Genomic DNA, 11,665 nt, shown 5'->3' with positions numbered 1-11,665 from the left:
ACCTAACCCTAAAACCAAGTCATACAGCATTCTCACTGAGGACACTCAGAGACATAAAACATTCCTTGATTGGTAAGACATAATCAACTTTGTGAGGAAACATTCAGAACTGGCTCTGAAATAAAGACAGACCGGTTTCCGGGTTTGTCTCTTGAAAATATGGTATTTGAAGCTGATCCAAGAGGAAGAATTTGAGATCAGTATGAGACAAAAACCAGACTCAGCTGCCAGGGTTGTGTTGTCTTAACTCAGCAGTTGGACTGTGTTTCTGGACAGAAGTGATCGGCTCAGCTTTATTTTTTTCCAGCTGGCTGCACCAGCAGCACAGTCTCTCAGAGTATACTTAAATTAACTCCATTACTGCTGCAAATAAGTGTTTGAATTATTGGTCATTTATTACTGAATGTAATCACCATTGGCTGATTGACGACATTAATAACTTGCTGATGTACAGTATCTGCTTCTCTAGAATAAGGTCAGTAACCTGTGTGTGTTACATTCGGTGTTTTGTGCTTCAACTTGTCCAGACAAATAAAAGTAAAGAACAAAGTCTCAGCTTTAACAGGATATAAAGTAACATGTGGGGAGATTCAGGGCTTCAGAAGTGCACAACCTGAGCGAAATCCCTTTCAGTTAGTGATAACATCTTGTACCCACAGACTTGTTCTCTTGTGAATCTCCCACAGCTTCACTGCAGCTCTTCCTGTGGGGCCAAGTCAGGGATCAGGACTTCAGTGTGTGGCACACGGTTCTGAGACTGTCCCGCTGTCTGTTGAGGATCATTGTGAAACAGACACGGATTAAAGACCTGCGATACTCACAAAGCGTTATTTTTAGAGATGTTTGTGCAGAGAACAGGGAAGCAGACAAGCAGGTTCATTCCACAACTGGAAACATGCTGGTGGATAAGATCATGTCACCGAAACCTGAGCTGTCACAGCAAGTCAAGAGGAAGAATCCACATCTCAGGGAGGAAGATCAGCCTGAAGTCACTAGTACAAGGGAAAGGATGATGAGTAGAAAACCATTAACCCTTAGATCAGTGTTGTAGGTGAGTACAACTCCTTATATGGACATCCTGAGGGTGTGTATTTTTTTTAGATAGATAGATAGATCAAACCTCTGTGTATAAAAGAGCAAGCTAAATGCTCTGTGTTCTAAGGGTTAATGAAGTAGGAGAAAATAGTAAAGGCCTGACCAAGTATCCTTCACCTCACTCTGTGTCAAAACGATCTGATTTCAGAGTGAATTCACTTGAGACAATTATAGACAACATTATTGTGGAGGACGAGCAGGATTCTGAGTAATCGAGTCTCTGCCTGTGTGATGTTTTTGATGTGACTGTTTCTGTTTTGGCATGTTCTCCCCGTGTGTGCGTGGGTTTCCTCCGGGTTCTCCGGTTTCCTCCCACAGTCTAAAAAACATACAATATGCAGAATTAGGTCAAATGGACACACATTGACCGTATGTGTGAGAGTGAGAGTGGATAGTTGTTTGTCTCTATGTGTGGCCCTGTGATGGACTGGCGACCTGTCTCGGGTGTGACCCCGCCTCTATCGCCCTATGTCTGCTGAGATTGGCGCAGCAACCCCCGCAAATGTGGAGGATAAAGTGGTAGAAAATGGACGGATGTTTCTGTTTTGGTGTCGTTACAGTCGTGAAAACGTCTTACCCTACACCATCAAAATGGTTTTCTGTTTATTCACCACCACATTCGTCATTTTCAAGTGTCACTGTACAGACCTGTACTGTTTTTTGAAATCTCCAGTGAGACTAGCTGTCACTGACTGGTTTTATAGACCTTAATAATACTCATGGTGCAAGTTTAACTGAACAATATGTGACATAAGAAACCTTAGTGTCCGTCTGCAGTTTGGTTATGTGCTCGCACATGCAGTTCTTTCAATAACTGCAGTATATGCAAATTCAAATTAAGGCTCAGACTTGGCAGTCGCGTGAAGAATAATGTCCACAGAGAAGTGTGTTCTCAGACATTGGTCCTCTCTCCCCCATGCAGAACACCCGCTCCCCATCCATCATCTCTCCCGTGTGCTACATCAGCACAATGCTTTGATGCCACGCCGGCGACGTCTTTTCTGCTCCACACAACAGAAAACATGTGAACAGAGGACGTCTGTCTGTCTGTCTGTCTCTTTCTTTTCAGCCTTTCCTTCACCCATGTGTTTCCATTACTCTGATTATGTGCGTCTTCTTCTTTCTTCTTAGGAACATTCATGTTCAGTATATATCTGCTCTGTTTTTTTTAGTGTCAATCCCCTGAAGCTGTTGAAGGGGAGATTAGCTGAATGCATATTTCAGATTTGTTTTACACACAGGCCCCAGGGCTGGAGATTATGTGTGAAATTAAACTTTTTCTTAATCCTAATTGTTTCCTCTGATGATGATGCCTTTGATGTCGCTGTTTAATGTCTTAAAAGGTTTCCAATCAGTACCCAATGTATACCATCATCATCATCATCATCACCTTTTTCTCTCTTGTATTTTGTGCTACTGATTTCTTTTATTCCTAATTTCACACACTCTATTTGAAAACATTATATTCCCTTAAACTTAACCTTAACCATCTCAACTAAATACCTAAAGCTTACCCTGAAACTAGGTCTTAACCCCATGAGAACCAGACAAAATGTCCCCACAAGGTCAAAGTGTCCCCACAAAGACAGGTCTGTACATTTATTTTTGGTCCCTGCAGCGATAGGAAAACATACACACACACACAGATGCATGCTTTCTTGCTTCTGCCAGCGCTTTTGTCTTCCATCCAATGCAAGGCCATATGTGATATTGGATGAGAGTTGGCATCGCGTGGATTTTTTTTGGTGCAAACGGCTTGTTGTCATGGCAACCCTCCTGCACCTCTCAGTGCAAGTAAATCTCCCATCCTTGGCTGTTAGTGTATGTGTGTGTGTGTGTGTCCAGAACAAAAGGAAGTGCCAAACGACAAAATAAGTGAAAAATATGAACACAGGAGGAGGATGAGGAGGAGGATGAGGAGTTGGTCAGACAAATCACTACAGGCTCATATGATTTCTGTCTATCAGGCTTGATTTTGCCAAAGGAAGAAGTTTGATTAACTTAAAACAGGCTCGCTCTCCCTCTCTCTCACACACACACAAAGGTTTTCTCATTATGAATCCACCCAGAGGTACTTCCTGCAATCCAATTACACCCTTCCTCATGCCCCCCAAATATTTAGAGGATCCAATCCCCACAGCCAAGACAGTTGGTATGGAAACGGATCAGTAAAGCTCTAAATCGCACTTTTACAGACTCATTACTGGTTGCTGCTGCCCATTAATGTCACTGCTTCCATGCTGGGGCAGCAGGAAACACCATTACTAACCCAGATGACTGCAGGGCTGATGAAAAATGTCTGCTACTCTTGTAATGTTGCTCTTGTTTGTTTGTCTGAGTTGCTTTCTTTCACCCGCAGTCCATACTTGAAGATCCCTCCCCCGCTGCGGAGACAACCTGACTGGAAACCCACTTGAAATCATTTCCACTGTACCGCTCTAATCATTCTCTGACAGGCAGATCAATGAAGTGGTGAGCTAAAGGACTCCACGGGGGCCAATTCTGCCACCGTGACATTTCACACACTGTGAAATCCAACATGAAAAAGCAATGCAGCGTCAATAAAAAAAAAAGCAAAAGCGCGAAGGGTCTAAGTGTCGATGGGAGACGCACACAAACAGTGTGGTGATTCTGCAGAAGAGAGATCACAGATGTCCTATTACTCCAAGAGGCAAAAGTGCCCACAGAGAGCTCTCCTGCTTCCTGTGATGCCTTTCCTCTCATCTCATCCTGACACCCTTAACAAAAAAAGAGAGATGCAGACATCAAGAGGATGGTGAAGGATAGAGAGGGGACATGCTTTGGGTGTCACACAAAAAAGGCGACCATGTAACAGTTAGAGCTGAAAGACTGTACAGGAAAAACAAGCCTGTGATCAAATGGATGAATTCTGTGGCCTGAGGTTAATATGCTGCTGCTCTCTGTCCCAAAAGCCAACAACAACAACAGCAGCAGCAGCAGCAGCAGCAGCAGCAGCAGCAGCAGCAGCAGCTGACTCAGCTGCCTGCTTTAAGTCACACTAAATAATAATGGCTCTCGGTTCATGTATGATAATTAATATGCGGTGGAGTTTAGTCATAAACCATAATAAACCATAAACCAGGGAGGCCTGAGATATTAAGGTCTTGCTGAGTCATCCCAAGTTCCCGTTATTGATCGCCAACAGTTTATACAGATTACATCCAAATCAGAGAGAACACAACACAAATGGTGGATTTGGGAGAAACGGAATGATCAGATAGTGATCAGTTTCAACTATTTTTAATTTTATTTAATCACTATCTAATGGAGTTAGGAATTGACTGGCTGTGATAAGACCCGAGGTCCAGTCGTCTGAATTAACTGGACAAAAGCAAAGTGCTGAAAGTTATAAAGTGAGGGGATCACCATCTGGAGGAGGAGGATCACCAGAGTCAGATTAATTATAAAAAAATAAACGTTCAAATAAAAATGCTGTGGTTTATCCAGTAGTTTCCAAGATATTTCAGTCTGGTGGGACAGAGAGACAGGGTTAACAGCATTGTCTGTCTCAGTGGATGAGATCAATGTAGTTCACTGATTTCAATAACAAGTAATCCATGATCTATCCACTAATAATCCATAGTAATCTGTTAAAATTGACAAAGAAATTGAAGATCTCTGTGTCGTATTTTTTGTGTGTGTTTTTAATGTTAAGTGTTTGTTATTATAGATGTTTCATTTGTTTCATATGAGCACTGGACACACAGGACCCACCCTGGTGTGTTTTTGGTTTCCCTTTGTCCTCGATCAGAGGAGATTAAACTTGTCGCCACGTGTGTATGAACACATGTATCTGCACTTGTTCACAAACAATTGTTTCATTGTTCTGCAGGTGTGTACACAGGCCTACTTTAAGTGTCCCTTGGTTAAGGCTTTGTGACGTCGTAGGCGGTGTCTGAATATATATCTGCTACGTTGCTGTTTTGTTGTTATTTTTGGTCACGTAAGGAAGCGTGGGACAAATGATCACATCAATGCAGCAGATTGTCATAAGATCTACATACATTAATGTACGTGCCAAAACAAAATCCTATACTTTTACAAAAAAAAGACTGAGATAGAGAAGCACAGAGAGAATGTTTCCCTTACGCTGTATAAAATGTATATATATTATTATTGTATATATTATATTATAAAATGTGACTGTGCAGCCGATCAGATGCTTTATTGTGGATTTGCCACCATGAGTTACATTTATCAATTTGATGATCCTTTTTAATGTTATCAAATGAATACATTAGAGTGAATCTCTGTGTTGTCTTGTTTAACAGATGCTCTTTGGTTTAGATAAAGACTGAGTTTTGGCCTGTGTGGTGCTGAGCAGGGAAATCCGAGCAAAAATGTGAGATTACACTGCCACCAGCTGTTGGAAAACGATGCAACACCCATAATAGGTGAGTTTTATTTTGTACAAAATGAGCAGTGTCTTCTTGCATGTAATCCTTTCTGGGCGAAGACTCCACCACTGGTGTCCCACAGTTTTGAAATCTAGAATACCTCTTCAATCTAAAATAAATAAATAAATAGTTTAGCAATTAATTAACGTACAACATTGGGGTGACGTGGTTTGTTGCCATAGCGCCCCTGTGTGGTCACCACAGGTTTCTAAGGCAGGAGCAGGTGTCGGAGCAGACTATAAAACTCACAGCATAGACACGGGTCCATACCGGGAACTGCACGTTTTTCTCTTCAAAATAAAAGTAGCAAACACATTGTCTTGGCCTTGTGTATTAAAGGTGGAGTGTGTAAAAATTCAGTTGAAAACTATTTTCCTTTGGCAGAAATTGAAATTAAAATAATTATACTTAATTTTCAGTGGACATTCAACTGATTTTATGGTTAATTGTATTTTTTCCATAACCTCAGAATGTGCCTTTTATATTTAAATCAGGGGTAATCCATTTTCACCAAGGGGAACAACAGACAAACTAAACATCTTCTGAGTTTGTGATGGACAATGCAGTAGTAGCAGTATTCATAGTAGTAGTGGCTTATATGTTTGTTTGTTTTTACAGTCTCTTTGTTCTTTTTAATGTGAACTTTATTTTTTGTGAACTTTATATATACATGTACTGTATATAAATATATACACACATATACGGATGTATGTGTGTGTTGTGTCTTCTTGTGAACTATATATGTATATATGTGTATACATATATACATACAGTGTATGTGTGTGTGAGCAAATATATATAAATGTATATATGTATATATATACATATATGTATACATACACACATATACACACACATCATATACAATGATGTTTTAGTGTCATTTAGGACAACATACAAACAAATTTATATTTATCTATATCTATATACTGTATGTATACATACACACACATATATACATACATGACATGATTTTGGACGACATACTATAGTATAACTTTTTTGACTTATTTTGGACGACATGCTATAGTATGACGTTTTTGACCGATTTTGGACGACAAACTATAGTATGACTTTTTTGACTAATTTTGGACGACATGCTATAGTATGACATTTTTTACTGATTTTGGACCACATACTATAGTATGACTTTTTTGACTGATTTTGGACCACATACTATAGTATGACTTTTTTGACTGATTTTGGACGACATACTATAGTATGAATTTTTTGACAAATTTTGGACGACATACTATAGTATGAATTTATTGACTGATTTTGGATGACATACTATAGTATGATGTTTTTGACTGATTTTGGACGACATACTAAAGTATGAATTTTTTGTGGTCCAAAATTAGTCAAAAACGTCATAGTATATTATGTGGTCCAAAATCAGTCAAAAAAGTCATAGTATATTATGTCGTCCAAAATCAGTCACATACGTCACAGTATAGTATGTCGTCCAAAATTGCTTGTCTTATCTCTTCTCCTTTTTTTTAAAAGGAATTTTTTAAAATTATTATATTGGATTGCCGAACCACTCACATGATCGTAAGCATTATCCAATTGGCAAGACGTGTTGTGAATGCCCCATCTATCCTGACAGATGGGGGCATGAGAGGAAATTGGACTCTAGCCCATTTACATTTTAAATGTTTTTCTAAAATAGCAGCAACATGTGGAAGTAGGCCTTTACATTGCTGAATGCAACTTTCCCAGCACCAACCTTGCATGAAAAGGATGTCCTGAAATACCGCTCTTGGTGTCAACAGCAGGATGCATTGAGGAAGAGTGTTTTCACATGGATCCTGTGGAGATGAAGGGCAGCCAGAGGTCACCTCAGGTCACCGGCAGGCACTGCAGGAGAATGTCATGAAGCAGCCTAACAAGCGTCTGCTGATGCTGGCCTACACATCCCATCTGTCAGTGCAAACATTCCTCTTCACTGGCAGCATTCACACATGCAACAGTGAGGGTATGAGGGAGAAGCAGTGCTAGCTATTTCCTGTCGGCCACCAAAGAACCTCTCTGTGAGTTCTAATTTTGTTTTCATTCTTACTGAGGTCGGAAGTGTTATTTGGGTTACTATTCAGAGTGCTGGTTAAACATGACTTGTGTATAGGGACTACAATAGGAGCTAGAAATCTGGCAGACACATTTCTGCCTCTTCTCTATTCTTTTTCTGCTTAATTCACTGTGAATGAGAACAATAATATGTACTCCAATGTGGTTTTTTTTCTGTCCTTTGGCTTTCAATTCAAAAAATATCACATTTGGCATCTCTACATAAAATAAATCATACATCAAAAACTTCAGTCATTCTTGCAAGGTATTAAAATTTGGTTTTAATACATTTGCCTCAAATCAAAGAACCAGATGAGTTCATTTTAAAAGGGGAATTCCAGTTTATTTTGATTTGGATCTTATTTTAGCACACAGCTTTGGATAGTCACACAGGTCAAAGCTAGGATAGGCAACATGCAGCATTTTAGCGTTAACAATGATTCCAAAATAACCTTTTAGCATAATGAAAACCAAATGATCTGAGTTACAAATACAGCAATTCATCTCCACCATGTTTCTAGTTTTGGGGAAACCTGGCCTGTGATGGTAGACATTGACCAATCACAAGGTAGTTCAGAGAGAGAGCAAGAGAGGGCGCACTAATCTTCTACTACTACTGAGCAACTGAGCATGAACACCTACACTGCAAAGCAACCTAAAAGATGATGAAGGTAAATAAATATAGTGATATATGTAGGGTGTTTCAGACAAACAATTTTTGAGTATGCGATTGGGTTTAAGGGGAAAAATATGTCATAAAATAATAACACAATATTCAAAAATAAGATTTTGTATCTTTTCCAAACAATTTTGCTTCTCTATTTAACATGTTTTGATTATTTCCAAGCATAAGCATAATTCTCTTTGCAAACTCTAAACACAAACTGTTCATGTGTTGTTCATGTGTCATGCTAAGATAGGTTAACTACCCCTAAAAAGAAAGAAAGATGCTTCGCCCCCAAAATGTTAAGCTGTTCCTTGTGTTTCTTTATTTGTAATGTTTACAGGTTAATTTTCCACAGTCATAGACTTTTCCACTGTGTGTAATATAACAGTACAAACACTGTTAAATGACTGTACAGTTTATTCCAGACCTTTCAAAACATAACTTGTCAGGCAAAGACCTCTACAGTAACACGGCCATTATAGATGGCAGGTTTAAAAAAACAGAACCAGTATTTTGTTTTACTGTCTGCGTGGGCCAGACAGGTCACTTGGCCACACCGATAAAGATCTACATTGGAGCTGCATTCTACAACAAACAAGTGCCCCGATAAATGACAGGACGAGGGGGTGCAGTTTACCCTAGGCAGCAGACATAAACATAGCAACCCGCATGGATGGAGGGAGGTAATTTAGATATACTACCGCCATTAGCCCAATTAGGGCTCAGTGCCTATGAATCCACAGAGCTTTCCCTGTTCACCAGACAGGGGGAAAAGTACATGGCAATTACATGTGTGCAACCCAAATGGCAACAGAGGAGGAAATGGGAGAGGAAGCCAAGGTGAAGTCTGAGCGGTGGAGCTTCTCCTCAGCCATCTCTAAGTCGGCCATTGAGATAGGGTTGCATCGGGAAGCGCCAGAGGGCTTTGGTGGAGCGTGCTGGCTTTTCTGACATTGATCCTCAACTGACTTAACAAAGATAAGACGTGTGGTTGACTCCCTCTCTGGGTCGGACGAGCAAACTTTATCCATGTTCAATCTGATTGAATACCACCGTGTCTTTGACAGGAGGGTGGCTGCTCCTATACATGTATAAACCCTGATACGCAGGGTTAGTTTGCACATATTGAGAACCTCTTTGTTCCATTTAATATTAGCTATTCTAGATCTTCTTCTTTTTTTTTATCTCTTTTTTTGTGTGTGAGCTAATACCATATTGTCTCAGCGGCTTTGAATGCCACACCTCTGAAATTGCTATTTAAAGATATTCAGCAATTTAGACGCCATCTAATGTCAGATGAAACCAGCTCCACTGGATTTTTATCAGTTTCACAGTAAACAACAACTGGTCTCCGTGTTTAAATGTGGCTGTGAAGCACTGTGAGTCCCGAGGCTGCTTTGGCGTCTAATGGAGTTGATCCTCGAAGGAGCCAGCCACTATTTAAGGACTGCTCCAGCTCCGAATCTGCCATGACTCAGTGCACCCACACAATTGGAACAATTGCAGAGGTTGAAATGGGGGCAGATGAATTTCAGAGGCCATGCAGTATAAAGAATTTCCTCTCACCATTTACTTATTTAGGTTGTGTAAGTCCAGGACTCAGTGTAATAATAACCTGCATTTTGCTCAGTAAAAGAGCAACAAATACTTTTGATGAATAACATCCCAGTTAAAAGGTGACAGTGGGGATAATTCAGGAACAACATACTGAATTGTTCAACATGATGATGATGCTTATGGTGTATGTCAAACATGTCACTGCAACACTGAGGTGTAACGTAAATGTTTAGCAGGGAAGTGACATTAATTCATCTGTGTAAAACATAGCGGACACACTGGTTGAACTTCAAGGAGCCTCTCCTCTCTCTCTTCCTCCTCCTCCTCTCTGTGAAGATGCTTATCCCGTGGCCTCATTATGTGAGCAGAAAAAAAAGGCCATGGCCCTGTTCTTTGTATCAAGTTTTCGGGGGGTTTTAAGAGGTTGTTATGGTTTGCAGATGTCACACTGCATAGCATTTGGAGGGAGTCATTCCCTGGTGCTGTCAGGCAAGGACCCTCCTTTGCTTTCGCCTTCTCTCCTGGGTGCAGCGTCAGGGAAGGGTCTGTCCTGGGAAAACCCACAGGGTGGAAAGTGGAAAGAAACTCTATGTGCCTCTATGTGTAGGACTGAACAACATGTAGAGCATGCGGCATATGTTAATGATGCACATGTCCAGCTAGAAAATGCAAATGTGAGGGGAAAAGTCTCCCTCCTGTCAACCCAGTCAACCTTAACTTCACACCCAGCTGAGGCCCTAATGTTCCCCACACCTTCTCCCTCATCACTGTCAGATTTTATTTTATTTTTTGCTTCGAGAGAAGTAATCATTAGTCCCTCCACTGCGGTTTAAAAGAAAAATCATAAAAACTAAAGGGAGGGGTGAAAATAATATATTGCAACTTCACGTAAATATTTCATTGCACTAAAATTCCCGGTATGGGTTTAATTTTGTAAGGCAGTTTTATGGAACTTTCAGCTTCCAGTGGTCACTGAAAATGAAAAAAAATAAAAAAATTATTATGCTGTGTGTAAATAGCTCCAAAAATGCACATGAAACTCAAAGTGTGTTTTAGTCACTCAGTGAACGAATGCCTTCAGCAGAGTTCTGCATGCCATGACAAAGCCGGCAGGGTGATTTTAATGATTCTGTTTCGATTCCAGCATGGGACTTTAAGGGAAAGCAAATGTTCATGCACCGCTGCATTATAAATGGATTTGATTTTGAGGAGTACTTAGGCACAGGACCAAACTAGGCTGAGTGGCCCAGGGACTGCACTCTAATATTGGTTTACAACACATGGTCGGTAATTTTTAACAGACATTAAGACTCAATCCTGGAGGACACGCCTGTGGAAAAAAAGGATGATTGATGAGTGTAAAGTAAGGTGTATGTCTGTGTGTGTTTATGCTGTGTGTGTATCTATGTGCGAGCACAGTGGGAGACTATTTTCAAAGGAGCGGATGGAAAAAAGAATAGATTTCAAAACTCTTGTGTCTCATTAATTACTGTGGTTGCTTTGAGAGATGCCAAACAAAATGAATAAGTGGGGTTGACAAAGAATAATGAAGAGAGGACATAATGTTTCTCTGGAGATTTTACTTGTGGTGGTGGGTGGCATAGCATGTGTCTACTGCACATGCAGGATATTTTCCATTGCTTCAATCTACAGATGCTTTTTAAAGATAGATGCTTCAGTTTATTTATTTTGGAGTGCCCTAAATGCCACAACGTCTCCAATCTCTTCTCAGTTACTGCAGCATATACAACACAGTGACAACAATTTGGCTTGAAAAAAATGTAATTAATGTAAACTCTATTCAGGTAAGATGAAACTGATAAATAAATGGTAAATAAATGGAAATACTGGTTTAACGTTT

The sequence above is a fragment of the Solea senegalensis genome, linkage group LG18 (genome assembly GCF_019176455.1).
Source record: "Solea senegalensis isolate Sse05_10M linkage group LG18, IFAPA_SoseM_1, whole genome shotgun sequence".
NCBI classification, from domain to species: Eukaryota; Metazoa; Chordata; class Actinopteri; order Pleuronectiformes; family Soleidae; genus Solea; species Solea senegalensis.
The sequence above is the reverse complement of the archived record's forward strand: the minus strand, read 5'-3'. Positions refer to the sequence as shown.